This window comes from Rana temporaria, chromosome 4 (assembly GCF_905171775.1).
Source record: "Rana temporaria chromosome 4, aRanTem1.1, whole genome shotgun sequence".
NCBI classification, from domain to species: Eukaryota; Metazoa; Chordata; class Amphibia; order Anura; family Ranidae; genus Rana; species Rana temporaria.
In genome coordinates this window covers 69,723,426-69,749,728 of record NC_053492.1, presented here as the reverse complement: position 1 = coordinate 69,749,728, position 26,303 = coordinate 69,723,426, and the positions used below count along the sequence as shown (strand labels likewise).

Sequence of the window (26,303 nt, the reverse complement as noted above, 5' to 3'; positions counted from 1 at the left end):
TCCTCCCTCTCCATAGGCACGCCCATTCCCCGCGGGAGCCGAAATCTACGATGTCCGAGTACAAGGTGAGTACGGGGTTAAAAAAATCGGGACAGGCATACTGTAGCTCGCGCTACAATGCCTGTCTCGATGGTAAAATGTGTCGGGGGGGGTGAACTACCGCTTTAAGTGGTTAAACACGGCCAATGATATTTGAAAGTAGGTTTGCAAAAAATAAATTTGATATGTCTAAATTCCATCTCCTTGTTAAAGTCTACTACGAGAATTCCACTGTTAAACGATCACTTACCTTAGATATTTCTCAGTGTGTATCAGCAGTCTTCCATGGTTGAGCGGTTAGCCACCTGTACTACGGTGCAGAAAGATGTGGGTTCAATCCTCCCTGGGTCTGCCTTTTTTTTTTCTTTTTGTTTTTAAAAAGAAGTTGTTGAAGGTACACTATTTTAGAATGTTTTAAAAATACCCCTAATTGGGAATATTTTTCTTCCCATTATACTCTATAGACATTCCCTTCTGTCATTCACCTTTTTATGGCCTAAAAAAAACAAATAATAATCCCACCTAATCTCAAAATTATTGGGAATATGGGAATATTTTTCTTCCCATTATACTCTATAGACATTCCCTTCTGTCATTCACCTGTTTATGGCCTAAAAAAAACAAATAATAATCCCACCTAATCTCAAAATTAAACGCGGCCAATGATATTTGAAAGTAGGTTTGCAAAAAATAAATTTGATATGTCTAAATTCCATCTCCTTGTTAAAGTCTACTACGAGAATTCCACTGTGTTGAACGATCACTTACCTTAGAAATTTCTCAATGTGTATCAGCAGTCTTCCATGGTTGAGCGGTTAGCCACCTGTACTACGGTGCAGAAAGATGTGGGTTCAATCCTCCCTGGGTCTGCCTTTTTTTTTTTCTTTTTGTTTTAAGAAGTTGTTGTTGAAGGTACCCTATTTTAGAATGTTTTAAAAATACCCCTAATTGGGAATATTTTTCTTCCCATTATACTCTATAGACATTCCCTTCTGTCATTCACCTTTTTATGGCCTAAAAAAACAAATAATAATCCCACCTAATCTCAAAATTATTGGGAATATGGGAATATTTTTCTTCCCATTATACTCTATAGACATTCCCTTCTGTCATTCACCTTTTTATGGCCTAAAAAAAACAAATAATAATCCCACCTAATCTCAAAATTATTGGGAATATGGGAATATTTTTCTTCCCATTATACTCTATAGACATTCCCTTCTGTCATTCACCTTTTTATGGCCTAAAAAAACAAATAATAATCCCACCTAATCTCAAAATTAAACACGGCCAATGATATTTGAAAGTAGGTTTGCAAAAAATAAATTTGATAGGTCTAAATTCCATCTTCCTGTTAAAGTCTACTACGAGAATTCCACTGTGTTGAACGATCACTTACCTTAGAAATTTCTCAATGTGTATCAGCAGTCTTCCATGGTTGAGCGGTTAGCCACCTGTACTACGGTGCAGAAAGATGTGAGTTCAATCCTCCCTGGGTCTGCCTTTTTTTTTTCTTTTTGTTTTTAAGAAGTTGTTGTTGAAGGTACCCTATTTTAGAATGTTTTAAAAATACCCCTAATTGGGAATATGGGAATATTTTTCTTCCTTTTATACTCTATAGACATTCCCTTCTATTTTATATATATTTTCTATATATGAAAAAATATAATAGAAAATAGTAGGGCTGTTACTGATTAAAATTTTCGTGTTCGATTAATTGTTGTTTTTTTTTAATCGACTAATTATAACGCACATACAGATCCAACTACTTTTAGCTGATCTCCTTGCATTGCAACTCTGCATTAGTCAGTGGTAAATGTGGTATACACTATATACAATCACCCGACACTAGTTAGTATCCACAATCCATGACTTAAAGGGGTTGTAAAGGTAAAAGTTTTTCTTACCTTAAAGCGGGAGTTCACCCAATTATATATTTTTTTATCTTTTCACCTTAGATGGATGCTTGTTTTGTCTAGGGGAATCGGCTAGTTTTAAAATATGATCCGTACTTACCGTTTTCGAGATGCATCTTCTCCGTCGCTTCTGGGTATGGGTCTTCGGGAGCGGGCGTTCCTTCTTGATTGACAGTCTTCCGAGAGGCTTCCGACGGTCGCATCCATCGCGTCACTAGTAGCCGAAAGAAGCCAAACGTCGGTGCGGCTCTATACTGCGCCTGCGCACCGACGTTCGGCTTCTTTCGGAAAATCGTGACGCGATGGATGCGACCGGCGGAAGCCTCTCGAAAGACTGTCAATCAAAATAGGAACGCCCAGTCCCGCAGCCCATACCCGGAAGCGGCGGAGAGGATGCATCTCGTAAACGGTAAGTACGGATCATATTTTAAAACAACTAGCCGATTCCCCTAGACAAAATGAGCATCCATCTAGGGGGAAATAGTGTCATGTGCGGGTGAACCTCCGCTTTAATGCATCCTATGCATTAAGGTAAAAAAACATCTGACAGCACCGCCCCCCCCCCCCCCCCCGAGCGCATTCTTGTCATCCTGTTTGGTTCCCAGCCTGGCCGTTGATTGGCTGGGTGGATTGATAGCAGCGCAGCCATTGGCTGGCGCTGCTGTCAATCACAGCGGATGACCCGGGGGGAGTGATAGTTGGCGGCTAGGGCCGCTGCTGTATCACGGGAGTGCGCTCGCAAAAGCTTTCCACCATGCGAGGGAGCTCGCATGAAGGTGGAAAGCTTTTGCGAGGAGGAGCAGAGACAGCCGCCGAGGGACCCCAGAAGACACAGATCGGGGCCACTCTGTGCAAAACGAACTGCACAGCGGAGGTAAGTATAACATGTTTGTTATTTTTAAACAAAAAAAAACTTGCCTTTAGTGTTCTTTAACTTCACAGTTCACACAAATACGTTTTAAATTCAAACTGTAGCACCGACGTAAGTAATTTTTTCATATTAAACTTTAAGAAAAACGTAGAAAGTTAGTTAAACTTCATAAAAATTATCTAGTATATTGACTGTCAGTCACTTTAAAGTAGGCATCACTTTAGCCAGTCACGCAGACATACCAGAGTGTTTACATTTTCTGGAAGCAGACATGATCACATTTTATTGACAATATACCCTGAAGAACTGAACAGTCTTTTGCACGGAACAGATGTTGCCGATACACAAAGAATTGTCTGCACAAAACTGCTTAGGACAGGAAAATGATGGTTATTTTTGCCCCCTTCCCCTGATAGAGCCTAATGCCTCCTCCTGCTCCACAGATGCAAAGGTACCTCAATCCAATGGGTGCAGTTTTCTCGCATCCAGTAGGGTAAGTCTCACTGTCCAGGCTGTCCGGTGACATCAAGAATTTTGATTGATCAAAAGAATTTTGATTGATCAAAAAAATTTAAGATTAATCAAGGAATTAATCTTTAATTTCCCCAGCCCTAGAAAATAGTTCATATGAAGTTCATCAAAACCAGCAAGAAATCCAAGGTGACTTGTGAAAACTGCATTGAAATTGAGTGACTGTTGTGCTCCCCCTCTTGGGTCCCCCCTGCAGGGGTAAATGGCATGTAGTGCAAGAAGCAGCATGAATCCCGATGTACCTTCCAGATCGATTTAGTCTACAGCAGTGTTTCTCAGCTCCTGTCCTCAGGGCCCACTAACAGGCCAGGTTTGCAAGATAACGGAAATACATCACAGGTGATATCATTTGTTGCTCAATGATTGCAATATTGTAGTCTGTATCTCCCCAAGGTAATACATAAAACCTGGCCTGTTAGTGGGTCCTGAGAACAGGAGTTGAGAACCACTGGTCTACAGCCTTCCCACTGAGATATCCTTTGATGTACCGGGTAGCAGCTGAGATGCGGATCCACACCAATAAAGCCTCAAGGAAAAAATGGCTCTTAGTGTATTACCAAAAGTTATTTAACCACTTGAGCCCCGGGCCATCGTCAAATCACGGCTTCACGGTGGCTCTGAATATCCAACAGGACGTCTATTGACGTCCTGGATTCCTCCGGCCACTGGGGGGCGCGCCCCCGAGATGCCGATGCGCGTGCCTGGCGGTCGCGATGTCCGCCAGGTACCCGCGATCGTTAATGACAGAGCAGGGACGTGGAGCGTATAGCGCAAAAAATAAAAACCGCAGAGGTGATAAAATACCACCAAAAGAAAGCTCTATTTGTGGGGAGAAAAAGGGCGTCAGATATGTTTGGGAGCCACGTCACACGACCGCGCAATTGTCAGTTAAAGCGACGCAGTGCCGGAAGCTAAAATTTCACCTGGGCAGGAGGGGGGTATATGTGCCCGGTAAGCAAGTGGTTAAAACATTTGTAAAAATTAAAAAAAAATAGCTCGATATGTGAACTGGCCAAAAAAAATACACTCCAAAAAATGGGTCGATAAGTAGCGTCTAGGAACTCGGGAAGTGAGGCGTGCGGTTCACCTGCGCTCTACCAGGTCCCTTCACGACCCGAAAGTGACGTATGCGTGTACGTAGTTCCACTGACGTGTTTCGTCATAGACGTCTTCTGAGGCGGTGTCACTACCACGCAACCAATGTCTATTTGAGGAAGCAACCGTCCAAAGCAACCTCCCACCCTAATGAATGGGGCGTGGAAGTCTAGGATGCCATACATAGGCGGAAACTAACGTGATCACAGACGCTATACTTGGGGGAACCACCCAACTAAAGATTGTAAACAATGGACGCTCGCTATCCCCAGTACACAACAGATCAGGTAGACAAACAGGAAATAAATAAAAACCTAGGCCCAGATTCACAAAGCACTTACGCCGACGTATAACAAGTTACGCCGACACAAGTGCAAATGTGCGCCGTCGTATCTGTGCGCCAGACCCACAAACAGATATGCGCCTAAAACCAGGCTACACCCCGGCCGACGTAGCTTGCTTACGCCGGCGTAGGGTGGGCGCACATTTAGGCTGGGTGCATGGTGCCGCTCCCATTGATTAGCCATTCAAACATGCAAATGAGGGAAATACAGCGATTCACAAACGTGCGTGCGCCCGACGTGAGGTGCCGCGTAAGTTGTACGTCCAGCATAAAGTTATTCTCCATAAAGGAGGCACAACCCAGCAGCAGACTTGCAAAGGTCTGCACCAGGGAACACAAGCCGGCGTATTATGCGTTGGACGTGTGTCTGGCTGGGCGTACTTTTACGTTCACGGCGTACGCAATGATCCGGTGTAGCTTAGGCAGTTGTGCCGGCGTGGTTGTGAGCAGGCCCGGGGGGGTGTGCGAATGCGCAGTTCGTGATACGTACATGTCTGGCGCTCGGCCCATCATTTGCATGGGGTCACGCCTCATTTGCATGGGTCACGCCCACTTCCACCTACGCCGGCTTACGCCTTAGAAACCCACGCCACACTGGTGCAGCGTTGGGAGCACTGGCTTGCTGAATGCAATGCTTGCCTCTCCACGATACGCCGGTGTGGCGTACAGCGTTTGCGCTACGGCGGCATAATGTGCGCCCACACTCTGTGAATCTGGGCCCTATTGTATATATGTAACTAGCAATTAGCATATAGGCCCATATGTAAACAAGAATAACACATATAAATAAAACACTGTAAAAACGGCCTCCCCGAGCTATATCCAATGGCTAAAAGGAGCACCCTCTAGTGGTGAAGATAACTACCATTCATCAGGGCGCAATCCCTAACAAAACTGATATTGCCTAGTAAAATTAAACCATTATAGAAAGCGTTTAGCTATAATAAAACACTTGCTAATCTATAAATCCTATTAAGCTCAACGTATCCTCACTGCTATGCATTAATTGATAATAAGGACGAATAATTAAACATAGTTAAAAATAGAACTGGAAAAAATAGATTATATTATAGAACACTGGGTTGTTTAACAGTAAACAATAGGGGCTAGTAGGAAAAAACATGGTGATGAATATACTAGAGGTCGGCCGATATTTGTCCGTTTTTAAGAAATCGGCATCGGCCGATTATTGTCCTCAGTCCTCAGAGGCATTATGCGCCTCCAACTCCTGAAGCAACCACTTTGCCCATTCAGTAAGTGTCTGTGATACTAGAGCCCCAGCCTAGACCGTTCTCACCGCCAACCCCACCACTGTGAACATGGAGCGGGCCACAGCCTCAGCTCTCCTATCTGCGGGGTCTTTAGAAGCGGGATACTCAAAAACTTGAGGATTCAGCGGAGTCATCAGAGATGCCAGTCCCTTTTGGGTTCCGCAAGCCGGCCCGCACTGCAAAAGTGTTTCCTTGTGTTCCTTATCTGGACACATTTTTGTACAAGGGATGGAATCGGCCGCAGAAACTTTTTTCTTTTCCGAAATGCTTTGCGGTCCATTGCCCGTTTGAGAAGGACTTCCTACAAAAGTGGACCTCTCCTCCGTCGGTGGAACCCCCTGTGTCCAGACTGAACAAGGCGACCACGTTGCCTGTGGAAGGGGCTCCCGCTTTTAAGGACCCCGCAGATAGGAGAGCTGAGGCTGTGGCCCGCTCCATGTTCACAGTGGTGGGGTTGGCGGTGAGAACGGTCTAGGCTGGGGCTCTAGTATCACAGACACTTACTGAACGGGCAAAGTGGTTGCTTCAGAAGTTGGAGGCGCATAATGCCTCTGAGGACTGTGTGGCGCTGGCCAACCAGTTGGTGCAGGGCCTAAAATTTGTCTGAGTCAGCTCTGGATACGCTTCCCTTGTTTTCCAGGGCCTCCGCCTACGCGGTAGTGTTACGCTGCCTTGTGTGGCTGAAGTGTTGGCCTGTGGACCAGTCTTATAAAAAGGCCTTGGTGGACTTACCTTTTAAGGGTGAACGGCTTTTTGGGGCGTCTCTGGATGACATCATAAAAGATGCCACGGGAAGTAAGAGTACTCTGCTCCCACAATCGGGTAAAGGTAAGGAGACTCGCCATAAGCAGGGGCCATCCTTTACCGCCCCCAAGCGTTTTTTTTCGTCCGCCCGGTGCGGCAGGTAAACCTTTCCAGGGCGCTAAGGTGCCCGCTGAAGGGCAAAAGCGACCCTGGTTCCGCAAGCCTGCTTCCACATGAAGGTCTGCCCCCGCCCGTCTGTCGGCTCGGTGGAGGTCTCTTCTTTCCGACCGATGGGTTTGCAAAGTAGTTTCCTCGGGGTAAAAGATAGTTTCTCTCTTGTCCGCCAAACAGATTTTCTCTTATCATCCATGGACGGACACAGCCCCTTAAATCTTGACAAGTGGGTTATGTTCCCTGTTTACAGGAGAGGACTAGGCAGAAACATGTTAGATAATCAAATACATGTTACATTAACAGAGTTGAACAGCCCCGGTCCCTCCAGACATAACCCTCCTCACTGCAGCATGTAGCCTCAGTTTCGTTCTGCCTATAAAGGAGGACGACGTATGGCTCCCTTTGGGCCCAGCGCCCTGAGGAGAAATTTTATTTTACTTTTTCTTGAAGAATCTTCTTTCAACTTGTCTGAGAGACAGGCTCGATAATATAGATCCTTGTAGTCTACTCAGTCCGACCAGCAAGCGTGGGCAAACCTTTGCAAAGAGGCTGGGTCTGCTACGCCATACCCCATGACTCCGGGGGTGGCCGGTGAGCTTTTCTCCGAGGTCCACATATGACTGGGCTGTGGTGTTGTCTCACTCACAGTTGACCGGGCTGACAGCTACCTCCATTGCGGTTGTAGTTCTGTCAGGAATGCGTCAGCGAGTCCTCGCTCGGACGGGTAAGTACAGTCCCTCCTGCTAAGGTGGGTTGCTACGGCTGGGCATTCCTGGGGTTCGGGGGTCCTCTTCTCCTCCCTTCCCTGCTCCTTTTCCCTTGCTGCATTGCTAACATTGCCGCTGTCAGGGGGGAGGGGGCCTTCCTGAGGGGACTGTTATCTGGCCTGTGTTTTTTCACTGTTAAAATCCAATCCTAGATCTCAAGGCCCTCAATTGTTTTGTCAAGGTGCAAAAGTTCAGGATGGAGTCGGTTCGCTCTGTAGTGGCGGCACTCCATCAGGGGTATTTTCTGGCGTCCTTGGATATCAAGGACGTGTACCTGCAATATCCCCATATGCGCAAAGCACCAGAGATTTCTGCGCTTTGCGGTCGGAGAGGACCACTTTTAATTTTTGGCCCTCCCTTTCGGCCTGGCCTCGGCACCACGGGTTTTCACCAGGGTGCTCGCTCTGATTCTGGCCCTGCTGGCTGACGGACCTCGGACTCTCTGTGGCCCTATCTGGCTCACAGTGCCACTGACAGGCGTCACTACCCTGACGCCCCCATGGGATCCTCTGTGGTCCCCCCCTCCTGGGATCCATTATCATGGACACCCTCCAGCGGCGGTTAACTTGGCTCCTTCAAGAAACCCTAAACCAGGGCTCCCCTTTTCGGAGGCCCCTTACTTGCTGTTACACAACCTTGTATTCAAGTAGGTCCAATCATCCATACCAGTGTCTCCCCGTCGCCATCCGGGACCCTATGTGGTGGCAACTACCCTCCTCGCCGTATGCGCGGGGGCTTTTAGACTTTCTTCTGATGAAGCGGCTATTGTCGCGAAACTAGTAAAGATGTTCGATTTGACTTTCAACCCACTGTTCTTCTCCCCCTTCTGGGATTACTACACTGGTGTTATGTTGGTCATTTATTGTATTTTTTAACTCTATATTGTCCCATTATGTCTCTATTGATTTTGTACTCAATAAAATGTTTTCTTATTATTTACCTGTCTTTTTTACTTCTCATACCTTGCCTATAGTACCGCGATAGTCCAACCATGGCCCAAAAAAAACCCTTGTACTCGGCTCTTTGGTCTGGGGACCTTAGAGCCAGTACCTCTCTATATATTCATATTCTGGATGATGGTACGCCCCTTTTAAATGTTGAATTTTTTTCACCCTCAGAGGCTATTTATTAAATCTGATTCTGGCCCTGCTGAGGCAGCGCGGGATCGCTATTGTAGGATACCTGGACGACCTTCTCTTGAGAGCTTCTTCGAGCTCAGAGTTAGAGGTGGATGTGTATCACCTTCCAGACCCTCCGGGAATTCGGTTGGCTGCTGAATGTCCAAAAGTCAGTGTTGGTACCGTCTCCGCGTCTGGAATTCCTGGGGTTTGGTCCTGGATTCCTCCAAGGCGAGAGTTTTCCTTCCAACGGAGAAACTACAGACCCTGCAATCGGTGGTGACCCAGAAGTGGTCGTCGCTTTGCTTTTGCATGCGGGTTCTGGGTCTGATGGTGGCCTCCTTCGAGGCGGTTCCATATGCTCAATTCCAAACTCGAGTGTTACAGAGAGAAATTCTGTCGCATTGGGACAAGCTCCCTTCGTCTCTGGATTACCAGGTCTGGGTGAGTCGCCTGGTCAGGTCCTCCCTAGTGTGGTGGCTGACATCTCCTGTACTTTGGGCCGGGAAATCGTTCCTGCCATGCCATTGGACAGTGGTCACGACGGATGCCAGTCTCTCCGGCTGGGGGGGTGTCTGGGGTGTCCAGTCAGCCCAGGGGCGCTGGACTCGGGAGGAGTCCCGTCTGCCAATCAATGTCCTGGAACTCCGGGCGATCAGGCTGTTCCTCTCCAAGTGGTCTCTGGGTCTGCAGGGTCGACCGGTCAGGATCCATTCCGACAACGCCACGGCTGTGGCGTATGTCAATCATCAAGGCGGCACACGGAGCTCGGCTGCAGCGGCGACTTTCGCATACATCCTCCGGTGGGCCGAAAAGTACGTTCCAGCTCTGTCGGCCGTGTACATTCCGGGAGTACAGAACTGGCAGGCGGACTACTTAGGTCGCCAAACGCTAGACCAAGGAGAATGGTCGCTACACCCGGATGTGTTTCAGAATCTGTCTGAAATGGGGCACTCCAGACGTGGATCTTCTGGCGTCCCGTCTCAATCGGAAGGTGTCACGGTTCATGGCCAGGTCAAGAGACCCGTGGGTGGACGTGTCAGATGCGTTGGTGGCGCCATGGGGTCACTATCGCCTAATCTACGCCTTCCCTCCTCTGAAGCTTCTTCCTCCTCTGCTGTGCAGAGTGGAAGCCGAGGGAATACCAACAATCCTGATAGCTCCGGATTGGCCTCGCCGCTCCTGGTACACAGATCTGGTGTGGTGGCAGACGTTCCTTGGTGCCTGCCTCTGCGAGAGGATCTTCTGTCGCAGGGCCCTATCTTTCATCTTGCTTTACAGTCGTTGGCTTTGACGGCATGGCTGTTGAGAGCCAGGTGCTGAAGGATCGAGGCTTGTCGGACTCGGTGATCTCTACCATGCTGCGGGCGCGGAAGTCTACTTCCAGGAAGATTTACCATCGTACGTGGAAGGCTCTATGTGTGAGGAGATGAATTGGCACCCTCGTACATATGTGATGTCCCGGATTCTGCTGTTCTTACAGCGTGGAGTGGTTAAGGGGCAGATTTCGGCCTTGGCTGTTTACTTTCAGCGACCCTTGGCGGCGCACTCTCTGGTGCGTACGTTTGTGCAGGGGGTTCGACATGTGGCCCCTCCTGTGCGTCCTCCACTGCCCCCATGGGACTTGAATTTAGTTCTCTCGGTGCTTCATAAATCTCCGTTTGAGGACATTCGGAAAATCTCTTTGTTGACTCTTTCCCAGAAGGTGGTTTTTCTGGTGCCAATTACTTCGATCAGACGGGTTTCTGAACTAGCGGCCTTGTCTTGCAAGGCTCCTTAGTTGGTCATAAGGGATAAGGTGGTGCTGCGGCCGCAGCCGTCATTCCTTCCTAAGGTTTTTCGGCCTTTCACATTAATGAGGACATTGTTCTTCCATCCTTATGTCCTCGGCCGACGAACCCGAAGGAGGCCACGTTACATTCCTTGGACGTGGTTCGAGACCTACGGTTGTACCGGTCTGCTACGGCTCAGTTTCGGAGGTTGGATTCACTGTTCGTGTCGGTGACTGGTCCTAAGTAGGGTCTGGCGGTCTCGTCTGCCACCATTTCTAGGTGGATCAGACAGGTCGTGCTTCAGGCCTATACCCTAAAGGGGCGGGCGCCCCCTTCCCGGTTACGGCGCATTCGACCAGGGCGATTGGTGCCTTTTGGGCTTTCCGCCATCAAGCGTCTGTTTTACAGGTGTGTAAGGCAGCGACCTGGTCGTCAGTCCACACCTTCTCAAAGTTTTACAAGGTGGATGTGAGTGCATCTTCAGATGCCTCCTTTGGCCGCAAGGTTTTGCAGGCGGCTGTTTAAGGTTGAAGTTCCTCCGTTGAGGAACTCTGGTTTGTTTTGGGGTGAAGTTGGTTTGCTGTGTTTTCCCACCCCTCGATTTTTTGACACTGCTTGGGGACGTCCCTAAGATCAATTGCTGCTGTGTCCGTCCATGAACGGAAGAGAAAATAGGATTTTTGTACTCACCGTAAAATCCATTTATCTGATTTCATGGACGGACCCAGCACCCACCCCTCCTTTGTTTGTACTGCTTGTTAACGAAATGAGGCTGCATGATGCAGAGAGATGGATATACCTGGGGGATCCACCCCCTGGGAGGTACTGTACTATGTGGAGTGTTTTAACACTTAACATGCTGTTTTCTGCCTAGTCAATCTCCTAAAGGGAGGATAATACCCTAAGGTCAATTGCTGCTGTGTCCGTCCATGAACTCAGATAAATGGATTTTACGGTGAGTACAAAAATCCTATTTTTTCCTTTTTCTTTCATGGTTTTCCAGATGGTTTTGGTATCCTTTTTCTCCATTTTAGCGAGATCATCTTTCACCATCTTTTTGAATGCTCCAATTCATTGGTTCCCTGGTGTCTTTGGGTTGAAGGTGGAATTATTTCTCAAACCAGTCTGTAAATATTCAGGGTTGTCCAGTATTCTATTGTCTCCATTTATTGCAAAATGTTTTTTAATATTTAGCTTTCTCATAAATTTTTGTAGGTCAATGAAGACCTCAAACTTTTTTTCTGGGGCAAATTTGAGTGCCAGTTCTAAAACCTAAATTTCCTCCTCCTGTAAATCAGGCACTACTAAGGTTATAAATTACCTGTCTTAATGTTTTTGCTTTCTTCTTCCCTCCTCTCCTATTTCTAGTCTGTTTTCTCTTTCTGGATTTCTTTGTGTGGTTCCCAGATCTCTTCCTCAGTAGTTGTACCAACCATTCCTCGGATTGGTCTGTACTCTGTGGCCTTGGTATACAAAGTCTTCTTGGTCCTCCATCTCTCTGCGATGTCCTCCCCTCTGGGGGCCTCCTCTGTTCCCATCCATCCCTCTCCATCCAGGCTTTCCATCTCCCTGGTGGGCCACCCCTGTGAAAATCCCTGTCATCTCTAGTATCTCTTTGCTAAGAGTAAGGGGAAAATTGCCCCCTCCTCAATGGAAAGAACCTATTAGAGGTTGGTACGTTGTATCTAACATTATTAGGTGTCCGCTGTTCTGGGGGTTCCTGGTAGTTGACCCTCCTCATCAAATGGGTCTTGGTGCCAGTTGGGCCTTCTTGATGTTTCACAGTCCCACATATGAGGGTTAGTTACACCTATTTGTTGTGGTGTGTTGACTGTTGTTCCTACAGGCCCGCTGGTCCCAACAGGACTCATTCATCAGTGTCATCCAAATCCTTATTGCGATCTTCCAGTGTTGCTTGCCATTTATAAACTCTATTGTTTCTGTAGTCTAAGACATCCCTTTTAAATTTTTTCAGTTTTTTTTTTTTGCTTGAATCTGTGTCATATTTCTTATCTCCTGTAATTCTTTTTCTTTATCTTTGTATTCCTTCTGGTTATAGAATTGTAATAAATTCCTTTAAAGGGGTTGTAAAGGTATAATTTATTTTTCCTAAATAGCTTCCTTTACCTTGGTGCAGTCCTCCTTCACTTACCTCATCCTTCGATTTTGCTTTTAAATGTCCTTATTTCTTCTGAGAAATCCTCACTTCCTGTTCTTCTGTCTGTAACTCCACACAGTAATGCAAGGCTTTCTCCCTGGTGTGGAGGGTTGTGCTCGCCCCCTCCCTTGGACTTAAAGGAGAGCCAGGATGCCCACTAACACAGCTCCTTTCTCTATCTGCAATGTAGTGGGCGTCCTGACTCTCCTGTAGTCCAAGGGAGGGGGCGAGCACGGCACTCCACACCTAGGAGAAAGCCTTGCATTACTGTGTGGAGTTACAGACAGAAGAACAGGAAGTGAGGATTTTTCAGAAGAAATAAGGTCATTTAAAAGCAAAATCGAAGGATGAGGTAAGTGAAGGAGGACTGCACTAAGGTAAAGGAAGCTACTTAGGGGAAGAAAATTACCTTTACAACCCCTTTAAGTTTAAATTGTCTCCTCTTCACAATGTTCTGCAATAGATCATTCTCACATTTGTTGAAGAAAGTACCAATCTCCCATCAGCAGTGAGTCATCAATGCTGCTATTAGGGTGCACTTACCATCGTAATTTTCTTGAGGTAATTTTCTCACTGATATACCTTTTCCAGGGTGGCGATATCCCACCACATTGTTGCTTCTCCATAGTATGTCTTAATTGTTTACGCAAGCTTTGCATATCCTGACTATTAGTAACATGTTCTTTACTAAAAAGTGTTCTGGGGGAGGGGGGCAGTCCCCCTGTCAGAACACAATGGTACAGCAGGGGAGATTGCTGGGTTGAACGAAAAAAAAAAATAGTAGTAGTCGGCTTTTGTGTTACTAGCAGGGTTACCATCAGCCTAACTGGTCACATAGCTCATTTTACAATTAACCTGTCCTTCACGGCACTATATTGTTCACTACGGCACAGGGCCATTGTAGGAAACAAAATCTGTGTGATCAGGAAGACACGTGTAAATGCACATGCAAAAATTGTGGTGTGAATTGGCCCTGAAGTTGAAATGTAGGACTTGTGAACCACTAGTTTGTCAGCCAGGGTGGATTAGATTTAAATCCCGATTTTTAAATAGCTAGTAAAAAATTCTTGACTGAAATCATAATTTTTAAGGAGCAATTGTAATCTTTGTCCCGCAGCGGCTCGTCCTCTGACCCCCTGTTGACTCACTGATAGACCTATTCACTTTATTGGGGTGGCTGGTGATGCCACAGTGACGCAACAAGGTGAGAGACGTGGCGGCAGCAGGTGAGTGGATGCCTGCTAACAGGCGCTGCCATGATGGGTCTGAAATGACAGGTGCTCTTTAAAAGTAAGCACCTGTTATTAGTTAGCACCTTGCTGGTAGTTAAAATCTGTAATCTTTGCAAACAAAATGAAGGTTTCCTATTTAGAATAATCTGTGAGGTTAGAAAAACAGCGATATAAGAACCGTATCAATCATGCAGTTTTGTAGTGTACATAGATTTGCAAATGGGATAAATCAATATTCCTGAATGGTTTTATCTCGTGGTTAGTGTGAAATTGTGTGAGTGCATCAATGCAGTGCATGTTATCTAAGCTTGCAGAGCTTGGCTTAATTGAAGGAGTTTACCAAAATGTTAGATTTTGCAGTATACAGCCTCATGCTACATAACTAAACTCCATTTCATGTTGAATTACTAAGCTCCATTTCATGCTGAATAAACACAATTCTTATCGCTTAAAGAAAATATATATCCATCCTGATGTCGGCATAGACGTAAGGTCCAATAAAAAAAATAAGAAATTGTCAGTTTTTTATTTGTAGATTATCCTGAAATATTCTCCCTGTTTTTTTTTACAGGGAGTTGGCGGCAATGGAATCAACTAAGGCTGTAAGTAGCAAGAAGAATGTGACCTTTGACGTCCCTACTTGGTGGATTTCCTATGGACTAAATGCTATGATATTAACGTTTAACAAAAAGGGGCTGGTTTGAGTTATGCTTAAGCCCTGGTTCTCATTGTACAAAGCATGTGAATCGCACAGGAACTGCACTGAATTCCTGTGCATTTTGAGCCTATTTCTTTTTAATGTTTACGTCTGTCATGTTCAAATTGTTATATAGAAACCAGCCAGATTCCAATTTTTTTTTTTTTTTTTTTTTTTTCCAATGAAGGTATGAAAATGGTGAATTGAATAAAAGTGGTTGCTCTGGCGTTAAAATACTTGCGAGTCCATTGTGTTAAGTTGTTGTGCATGTACACTAAAGTGTTACCCCAGCGTTTCATATTCCTGATGTCTTCTGTAATATGTAATTGTATGGAAAAAGTATCCTGCTCTTTTGTATGCTTAATTTGTGTGAAATCCCTGGTGTCCCTGCCGTCCCTCTGCTTGTCTATTTAAAAATGCCTATTAAACTGTCCTCACTACCCTGTTTCCCCGAAAATAAAACCTACCCCTAAAATAAGACCTAGCGTAATTTTACAGGAGGATTGCAATATAAGCCCTACCCCGAAAATAAGCCCTAGTTTAAAATCCTATAACCCACGCTATTACATTAGTACACAATGTACAATGTGTGTGTTTCTGTAACATAAATGCAGGGAAGAGAGCTCCGGCAGGTCACAAAAGCGCAGAGCGGTGCTATAATGAAGGTATTTGGCACAATTATATTACAGAAATACACACATTGTACATTATATACTACAGTAATAGAGTGGATTACAAGATTTTACAAGCATTTTAACTAAGTTCACACTGAGGATTCCTAACAGGCAGGTCGAGAGAGGGGAAGAGAAGACAGCACATTACATGGTAAGACCTACCCCAAAAATAAGCCCTACTGTGTCTTTTGTTGCCAAAATTAATATAAGACCCGGGCTTATTTTCGGGGAAACACGGTAGGCATGAGGGCACACATGGTAAGTTTTATAGCTCTGCTGCAAAATCGGCCTGCTCTGCTCCATTGTTTAGACTTGTACTAATACCCCCCTCCCCTGCACAGCTCTTATGCAGCTGAGAACAGAGGGAATGTGTTTGTTTTTAAATAATAATATATATATATATATATATATATATATATATATATATATATATATAATAAAATATATTGAATGGGTTGTTTTAAAATGAACTTTTTTTTTTTTTGTTTTAATATTACCACACTTAGGAATTGACACTAGGAATTTAAAAAACTGAAGCAGGTTGGTGGCTGTGAAGAGGTAAGGCTCATTCAAATGGATGAAGAGCCCTATGCAGAGCTGCTTTTTGCTGAATCCACTTTAGAGCTGTGTGCAGGCAGCCCATAGAAGTGGATGCAAACGTAGTGGCTTCACGGACACAGTCCCATGTTAGAATTTGACAGGCAGGCAAGAACGGGGGCAGGGATCTGAATATAGATATTGGGTTTTCAGATCCATGTACTCCTGCCTGCATGTGACGTTTTGACATGCAACTGTGTCCGTGCAGACAGCCACTTCTATGGGCCATCTGCACACAGAGCAAAAAATGGCTCTGCATGGAGGACAGGGCTTATTGGTTGTCTGAATGAGTCCTTTGCATAGGCTTAAAAAATAGCTGTTAATTTGATTCATTAAAAATATACATAGTCAGGTCCATAAATATTGGGACATCAACCCAATTCTAATCTTTTTGGCTCTATACACCACCCCAATGGATTTGAAACAAACAAGATGTGCTTTAACTGCAGACTTTCAGCTTTAATTTGACGGTATTTACTAGGGTTGTCCCGATACCACTTTTTTGAGACCGAGTACAAGTACCGATACTTTTTTTAATGTCATGTGACAGTGGCAGTATTTTTTTTTTTTTACAATTTTTTTTTTTTACAGTGATTTTTATTTCTTTTTTTTAGGGGGGGGGTGAATTGTCTGTGGTTTCTTTTTTTTTTTTTTTTTTTTTATTTCTTTTTTTTACATTTTTTTTTTTTTTTTTTTTGGTGAGATTTCAGGGGTCTTAACAGACCTCTGGCATCTCCCCTTTAAGACAGAGAAAGGGACTAGGGAAACAGACTCCCCAGTTCCTTTCTCAGCAGCTTCAGCTGAAATGAATGGAGGGAAGCTCCTCCATTCATAAACTGAAGCATCGTAAACACAGGAGGTTACGATGCTCAGTTATATGAATGGACAGAGTCGGTGATCACTGACTCTGTTCATTCAGAAAAGGTAGGAGCCGGGCTTAGCGGCTCCTACCTCCGCTCTCCCCCCTGACAGATTGAGGGGGGAGAGCGGCACGGACGGGATGGATGGAGAGAGATCTGCAGGGACAGGGGGGGGGGGGGGAGAGAATGGGGCGGGGGAAGGGGAGGAAAGAGCACTGCATGGACGGGGGGGGAGAGAACGGGAAGGGGAGGAGAGAACGGGACGGACGGGGGGAGGTGAGAGAGCAGCACGGACAGGGGAAGACAACACTGACCATGGGGGAGAGAAGATTTGCAACTCCCCTGCCTGCCCGCTCAAGTATCGGGTGAAGCATCGGGAGCATTTCCCCGAGTACAAGTACTCGGGGAAATGCTTGGTATCGATACCGATACTAGTATCGGTATCAGGACATCCCTAGTATTTACATCAATCAGGTGAACGGTATAGGAATTACAACAGTTTGTATATGTGCCTCTCACTTTTTAAGGGACCAAAAGTACTGGGACAATTGGCTGCTCAGCTGTTCCATGGCCAGGTGTGTGTTCTTCCCTCATTATCCCATTTACAAGGAGCAGATAAAAGGTCCAGAGTTAATTTCAAGTGTGCTATTTGCATTTGGAATCTGTTGCTGTCAACTCTCAATATGAGATTCAAAGAGCTGTCACTATCAGTGAAGCAAGACATCATTAGGCTGAAAAAACAAACCCATCAGAGAGATAGCAAAAACATTAGGTGTAGCCAAATCAACTGTTTGGAACATTCTTTAAAAGAAAGAATGCACTGGTGAGCTCAGCAACACCAGAAGACCAGGGAAAACAACTGTGGTGGATGACCGAATAATTATTTCCCTGGTGAAGAAAAAACCCTTCACAATAGTTGGCCAGATCAAGAACACTCTCCAGGAGGTTGGTGTATGGTGTGTCAGTCAACAATCAAGAGAATACTTCACCAGAGTGAATACAGAGGGTTCACCACAAGATGCAAACCACTGGTGTGCCTCAAAAACACTAAGGCCAGATTAGAGTTTGCCAAAGATCTAAAAAAAAAGCCTTCACAGTTCTGGAACATCCTATGGACAGATGAGACCAAGATCAACTTGTACCGGAGTGATGAGAAGAGTATGGAGAAGGAAAGGAACTGCTCATGATCCAAAGCATACCACCTCATCAATGAAGCATGGTGGTGTGGTAGTGTCATGGCATGTATGGTTGCCAATGGAACTGGTTCTCTTGTATGTATTGATGTGACTGCTGACAAAAGCAGCAGGATGAATTCTGAAGTGTTTGGGGCAATATTATCTGCTCATATTCAGCCAAATGCTTCAGAACTCATTGGACGGCACTTCACAGTGCAGATGGACAATGACCCGAAGCATACTGTGAAAGCAACCAAAAAGTTTTTTAAGGGAAAGAAGTGGAATGTGATGTAATGGTCAAGTCAATCATCTGACTTGAATCTGAGCATACATTTTCACTTACTAAAGACAAAACTGAAGGGAAATGCCCCAAGAACAAGCAGAAACTGAAGACAGTTGCAGTAGAGGCCTGGCAGAGCATCACCAGGGATGAAACCCAGCATCTGGTGAGGCCATCGCGTGACAGACTTCAGGCTGTAATTGACTGCAAAGGATTTGCAACCAAGTATTAAGTGAAAGTTTAATTTATGATTGTTAATCTGTCCCATTACTTTTGGTCCCTTAAAAAGTGGGAGGCACCTATACAAACTGTTGTAATTCCTACACCATTCACCTGATTTGGATGTAAATGCCCTCTAATTAAAGCTGAAAGTCTGCAGTTAAAGCACATCGTGTTTGTTTCATTTCAAATCTATTGTGGTGGTGTATAGAGCCAAAAATATTAGAATTGTGTCGATGTCCCAATAGTTCTGGACCTGACCGTATATATTTAGCACCTGAATGCTTGACTCCTTTCAATACACATTTAAATGTGCTCCAGCTTTCAAACTGTCTACTAGGTGATTGCTATTTGTACTAGCCACATGGCCTGAAACACTGGTCCCATCCCTACAAAGTATTCTGATCAGTCTGTTGGATCTGTTACCTGTGGAAGTATGGTAAGGGTTCCTTTAGTCCTTATTGTTCCAGAACAAAGTCTGAGATTGGAATGGTACAGTAAGAGGACATGGCCCTCCAACCAACCAAGACTGATTTTGAGGCCTCTTCCAGTGATGGGGCACCCCCACTGTTGAGGGGATATCTATCAGCCTTCCCAGATTTCTGATTGTAGAAATTTTCAGATGCCTAGGTTCAGAGCAGTAGCAGTGTGTCCATAAGGGGCACACAGGCACTGCTCCCTCTCTCCTGCCACTTCTCTATCACCATAGAACGGTTTCCATGAGGGGGTGTACCTGGTCAGTGAAGATGTTTCGGTAGATGGTATGGGGGTTATTTACGAAAGGCAAATCCACTTTGCACTACAAGTGCAATCGCTGTAGATCTGAGAGAGACATGCAAGGAAAAAAAAAAAAAGCACTTTTGCTCGCACATGATTGGATGATAAAATCAGCAGAGCTTCCCCTCAGATCTACAGCAACTGCACTTGCAGAGTGGATGTCCCTTTAGTAAATCAACCCCTATGTGTCAAACAACATCCACATAAATGGCATAACCCAAGGTTTCCAAGCATTGACCAAAGTACTGTATCACACTGCTTCTGCCGGCTTGCCTTTTACTGCATCCCGGTGCCATCTCTTCCCCAGGTAAGTGACGTACATGCACCTGGCCATCCACATGATGTAAAACATCCTGATTTGTCAGACCAGGCCACCTTCTTCATTTGCATTGGGGTCTAGTTCTGATGCTCACATGCCTATTGCAGAGGCTTTCAGATATGGGCACCCTAACTCCCCCCATGCACAACAAACTGAATCCCCCCCTTTTTTCTGCTTTCAACACATTAGCTTAAGGAACGTGCTTACTTACTGCCTAACTTAAAGCAGTAGCGGTATTAGAGGGGTTGTAAAGGTAAAAAAAAAATTCCTAAATCGCTTCCTTTATTTTAGTGCAGTCGTCCTTCACTTATCTCATCCTTCGATTTTGCTTTTAAATGTCCTCATTTCTTCTGAGAAGTCCTCACTTTCTGTTCTTCTGTCTAACTCCACGCAGTAATGCAAGGCTTTCTCCCTGGTGTGGAGTGTCGTGCTCGACCCCTCCCCTGGAATACAGGAGAGCCAGGACGCTCTCTACGTTGCAGATAGAAAAAGGAGCTATGTGTTAGTGGGCGTCCTGACACTCCTGTGTTCCAGGGGAGGGGGCGAGCACGACACTCCACACCAGGGAGAAAGCCTTGCATTACTGTGTGGAGTTACAGACAGAAGAACAGGAAGTGAGGATTTCTCAGAAGAAATAAGGACATTTAAAAGCAAAATCGAAGGATGAGGTAAGTGAAGGAGGACTGCACTAAGGTAAAAGAAGCTATTTAAGAAAAATTACCTTTACAACCCCTTTAAACTCAAAACCAATTTTTTTAATCTATTGTAGCTTATAAATAATTAAATGTGGTGGTTGCATTAGTTTTCATTTATTTGGGGGGGGGGGGGTAGTTAGTGCATTTAAATCTGCTAATATGTTTAACAAACTGAGTGAAGTTAAAGTTGAGCTCTGCCCAATTTTTATTTTTTCCCTAAAAGTCTGCTACAAATACGGCAGCTGCTGACTTTTAAAATATGGACACTTACCTGTCTAGGGCGCCTGCGATGTCAGCCCCCGGAACTGAGATGTGCTGCTGCCGCCATCTTCGGTGAGGGCATAAAGAAGTGAAGCCTTGTGGTTTCACTTCCTGGTTCTCTACTGCTCATGCGTGAGTTGAATGGTCCCTGCTGTCTTCTGGAAGCTCTCCCAGAAGATAGAGGGGGGGGGGGGGGAGATGGTGGACGTGGTGTAAATATCCGCGGATATCTATGCCCAGAAGTGGAAGTAAAATACCTGTATTGGACAGCTCCCCTGGGAAGGTTCCAAATGTGACACTGGTGGGGGGAGGATTACGAAAAGCGGAAGTTCCATTCTTGGGTGGAGCTCCGCTTTAAACTCCAGCTCACCCTTTTATCAGTTACAGCAAACTTTTTTTCTTTTTGGCTGAAGGGTTTCATGAATAAATAAGAGCTGATCATTTTAAACACACCTGCCAGTGTTATGTGGTTGGTCGCATCCATGTAAACTGATACATTCTACTGGAGAGCTTGAGAAAAACAGCAGACTTGCTAGATAGATCATCAGACAAAAATAGAAGAAAGCCCAAAAAAGGAAACAAATGCAGCCATCACATCTAAAAATTGGTAAACTGCAATGTTGTTTGGATTGGAGTTTTATTCTACTTTAACATGTCAGTGATAATACATTTAGGCCAGAATCACACTAGTGTGGTGCGAATTTCAGCTCTCTTATCTCTGCAGAGAGATAAGAGAAGTGTTCAGCAGATTAGCAACGTTTTAGATGCGAATTTGGAGACCTGGGAGAAGTTCCAGGTGAGAGGAGAGTGGGGGAGAAGTGTATTGAGCTGAATGAGAGAAATTCCTGAAGAGAACTGAACACATCTGCAAATTAGATGCGTACCCATAGAAGATAATGGGACTGAATTCGCACCTGAGCCGCACCGTAAGACATAAAAACCGCACACGGTTTGGAGGCAATGCGCAGTGCGAATGCATTGCACATATGTGAACCAGCCTCATTGAAAACAATGTATTTTGAAATGTCCTGCGAATTGGATACGGTTTAAGCCGCACTCAATTCGCATAGGTGTGAACCTGGCCTTATGGTTAATATACATGCACACACACTATCTATATGTATATTCATCTATAAAAATCTCTCAACAAAAGAGCAGAAGGGCTCATTTGAAAAAAATAATACAACATTACAACCCAAGGCTAAAAATCAATTAATTTAGTATAAAAGGAAAAATGCAACTGGTTTCTCTAGTTGACTGTCCCACTTTTCCTCCAGTGTTGTGGGTCTGGCATCATCTGTATCTGCCACTGGGAAACTACAGATCATGCGTGCTGCAAATACATTTCCAGAGCCTGTGGTGTACACTGCATTGAGCACATGCTGCCGGCAATATATACAACATAAGACTATTCCCAAACAAATTTGGGACTTGCTCTTGGCTGTAAACAACAAGACTGCTGCACAAAATACTAGCTGAATACTTAACTACATAAAATATATAAAAGTGCGCTGTCTCAATGTGTTTAGAGGTATAAAAATTACCAGTACTGTCCTACAAAAAAAAATAATGTAGTGTGCAAAAAATTAAGAGAAGTGCAAATCACATGTGATGTCCATGCAATGCGATTTTAGCCATATGGTACAGCCGTATGGCCGATATCGCATTCGGACCAAACACGCACAGGACCCTTTTTTTTTTTGGTCCGTACCAGAATCTGATCGCATGGGTGTTCACACTTATGTGATCCAATTTATGTCCGAACTGTCAGTTTGCAGTGCGAAATGCAAGCTGAAATGGGGGTGTTGTTAACCACTTGCCGATCGACACAAGTTTTTACATCGACAGATTGGCACAGCTGCGCAAATTGGCATGTATATATATATATATACGTCCCCTTTAATGTGCCACGGTATGGTCGCCTGTCGCGGGCTCTGTGCCCGCAGGTCCCGCAGACTCGAAGTCCGCCGGTGTCCTGCGCTCGTGTCAGAGCTGAAGAACAAGATGTCAGTGTAAACACATCTCCCCTTTCTTCCTAGTGACATGTCACTGATTGTCTGTTCCCTCTCATCGAGAACAGTGATGTGTCATGGCAAGCCATGCCCCCTAACAGTTAGAATCACTCCCTAGATCAAACTTAACCCCTTCAGCTCCCCCTACAGGTAACACCTTTACTTCCAGTGTACAGTAGGTGTTTGTGATATTGTGCTTTTAGCACGACAGCGTCGCGCTGATACTCGGCGACATGGTGCCGAGATCTCGCACTCACTGGAATAGTGACAGCACATCCCAGCAAGCGCGTCATAGAAGCGACGGGAGATCCGACTTGGATTCCCGCCAATTCTACACGTGTGCGGCGTTTGTTATGAATCCTGAGGGGGAAGTCCCCGCCGGATTTTAAATAAAAATCCGGCATGGGTCCCCCCTCAGGAGCATACCGGGCCCTTAGGTCTGTTATGGGTTGTAAGGAGAGCCCCCCTACGCCGAAAAAAACGGCGTAGGGGGTCCCCCTACAATCCATACCAGACCCGTATCCAAAGCACGCTACCCGGCCAGCCAGGAAGGGAGTGGGGACGAGCGAGCGCCCCCCCCCCTCCTGAGCCGTACCAGGCTGCATGCCCTCAACATGGGGGGGTTGGGTGCTCTGGGGCAGGGGGGCGCACTGCGGCCCCCCCACCTCAGAGCACCCTGTCCCCATGTTGATGAGGACAGGGCCCCTTCCCGACAACCCTGGCCGTTGGTTGTCGGGGTATGCGGGCGGGAGGCTTATCGGAATCTGGGAGCCCCCTTTAATAAGGGGGCCCCCAGATACCGGCCCCCCACCCTAAGTGAATGAGTATGGGGTACATCGTACCCCTACCCATTCACCTGCAAGAAAAGTGGTAAAAACACAAATAAACCACACAGTGTATTAAAATATTTTTTTTTTCTGCTCCGGAGGCCCCCCCTGTCTTCTTTATTAGCTCTTTTACCAGGGGGGGCTTCTTCTTTGACGTCTTCGGGTGGGTGGGGGCCGCCGTCTGGTTCTCTTCCACCGCCGGGGGGGGGTGGCTTTTAAAAAAGCCCCCACCCCCCCGGCGGGTTTCCTCCGGCGTCTTCGGCGGGGCTCTTCTTCTTCCGCTATCCCGACGGGTCTTCTCCGCTATCCGGGGGGTCTCGCCGCTCTCCGCTGTTGACTTGTCGCACCCCGGTTCTTCGTCTCGCAGTCCGGTCCCTTCTTCCGTGCTGTACGTCTTCTTCCGTGCTGTGAGTTCTTCTTCCGCGCTGTGACGTCATGTTCTTCACTTCTCTTCTTCTCCCGATGTTGACTCGCCGGTCCTCCTCGCTGAAATGACGGATGCGCGCCTTGCATCGGACCTATATAGGCCTCACAGTCCCATCATGCTCTGTACCTACCCATGTGATACCTACCCACATGGGTAGGTACAGAGCATGATGGGACTGTGAGGCCTATATAGGTCCGATGCAAGGCGCGCATCCGTCATTTCAGCGAGGAGGACCGGCGAGTCAACATCGGGAGAAGAAGAGAAGTGAAGAACATGACGTCACAGCGCGGAAGAAGAACTCACAGCACGGAAGAAGACATACAGCACGGAAGAAGGGACCGGACTGCGAGACGAAGAACCGGGGTGCGACAAGTCAACAGCGGAGAGCGGCGAGACCCCCCGGATAGCGGAGAAGACCCGTCGGGATAGCGGAAGAAGAAGAGCCCCGCCGAAGACGCCGGAGGAAACCCGCCGGGGGGGTGGGGGCTTTTTTAAAAGCCACCCCCCCCCGGCGGTGGAAGAGAACCAGACGGCGGCCCCCACCCACCCGAAGACGTCAAAGAAGAAGCCCCCCCTGGTAAAAGAGCTAATAAAGAAGACAGGGGGGGCCTCCGGAGCAGAAAAATAAAATATTTTAATACACTGTGTGGTTTATTTGTGTTTTTACCACTTTTCTTGCAGGTGAATGGGTAGGGGTACGATGTACCCCATACTCATTCACTTAGGGTGGGGGGCCGGTATCTGGGGGCCCCCTTATTAAAGGGGGCTCCCAGATTCCGATAAGCCTCCCGCCCGCATACCCCGACAACCAACGGCCAGGATTGTCGGGAAGGGGCCCTGTCCTCATCAACATGGGGACAGGGTGCTCTGAGGTGGGGGGGCCGCAGTGCGCCCCCCTGCCCCAGAGCACCCAACCCCCCCATGTTGAGGGCATGCAGCCTGGTACGGCTCAGGAGGGGGGGGGGGGCGCTCGCTCGTCCCCACTCCCTTCCTGGCTGGCCGGGTAGCGTGCTTTGGATACGGGTCTGGTATGGATTGTAGGGGGACCCCCTACGCCGTTTTTTTCGGCGTAGGGGGGCTCTCCTTACAACCCATAACAGACCTAAGGGCCCGGTATGCTCCTGAGGGGGGACCCATGCCGGATTTTTATTTAAAATCCGGCGGGGACTTCCCCCTCAGGATTCATAACAAACGCCGCACACGTGTAGAATTGGCGGGAATCCAAGTCGGATCTCCCGTCGCTTCTATGACGGCTCTGTCTCCATCGCGGCAAGCCAGCTCGGCGCTGGCTCCCGCGATGGGGCTCGTAGGTGCTCAATCTCGCCGAGAAAGAGAGCGAGATTGACACAAAATCGGGTTCACCTACTGTAATTTTTACAGTAATCAGAGCATTTTTATAGCACAGATCGCTGTAAAAAATTACAATGGTCCCAAAATGGTGTTTAAAGTTTCCGATGTGTCCGCCAAAATGTCGATGAAAATCGCTGATCACTGCCATTAGTAGTAAAAAACGAATCTATTAATAAAAATGCCATAAAACTATTTTGTAGACTCTATTAGCCAGATTCACAAAGACTTACACCGACGTATCTAATGATACACCGCGTAAGTCCATTGATGCGCCGTCGTATCTATGCGTGTGATTCTGCAAAGGAGATACGCCTGAATTTCGGCTCCATCCGACTAACGTAAGTCTCCTACGCCGTCGTATCTTGGGCGCATATTTACGCTGGCCGCTAGGGGCGCCTCCATTGATTTACGTGTCGAATATGTAAATGACCTAGATACGCCGATTCACGAACGTACTTGCGCCCGTCGCAGTAAGCTACACCGTTTACGTAAGGCGTACGTCCGGCGTAAAGATATTCCACACAATAGCAGGTCTAAGTTATGTTAGGGTATGGACGTCGGAACTGCCGTCGGATTCTACATCGTTTACGTAAGTCGTACGTGAATGGGGCTGGGTGTAGGTTACGTTCACGTAGGCATTGAGCCGGCGTATCTTAGGGAGTAAATTCGACGTGATTCTGAGCATGTGCCGTTTGTTCGGCGCTTCATTTACATGGGATCACTATTCATTTAATACAACATGCCCACTACCTGCCTACTTTGAATTAGGCGGGCTTACGCCGGCCCATTTACGCTACGCTGCTGTAACTTACGGAGCAAGTGCTTTGTGAATACTGGCCTTGCCTCTCTATGTTACGTCGGCCAAAAGATGCGCCCTCTGCATGAATCTGGGCCTATAACTTTTGCGCAAACCGATCAATAAACGCTTATTTACCAAAAATATGTAGAAGAATACGTATCGGCCTAAACTGAGGAATAAAAAAAATGATATATATTTTTTGGGGATATTGATTATAGCAAAAAGTAAAAAATATAGATTTTTTTTTCAAAATTGACGCTCAATTTTTGTTTATAGAGCAAAAAATAAAAACCGCAGAGGTGA

General features: G+C 46.3%; 1 protein-coding gene across 1 annotated transcript in view; it reads left to right on the top strand.

Moving 5' to 3' along the window:
- The window catches only part of TDRD15 (tudor domain containing 15), a 67,771-nt gene extending 52,603 nt beyond the window's left edge, over window positions 1-15,168 (top strand). The window contains exon 4 of the mRNA XM_040348527.1: window positions 14,603-15,168. The gene's annotated coding sequence lies outside the window, so the exon portion shown is untranslated. The remainder of the gene's footprint in view (window positions 1-14,602) is intronic.
- The last annotated feature ends 11,135 nt before the right edge of the window (window positions 15,169-26,303 follow it).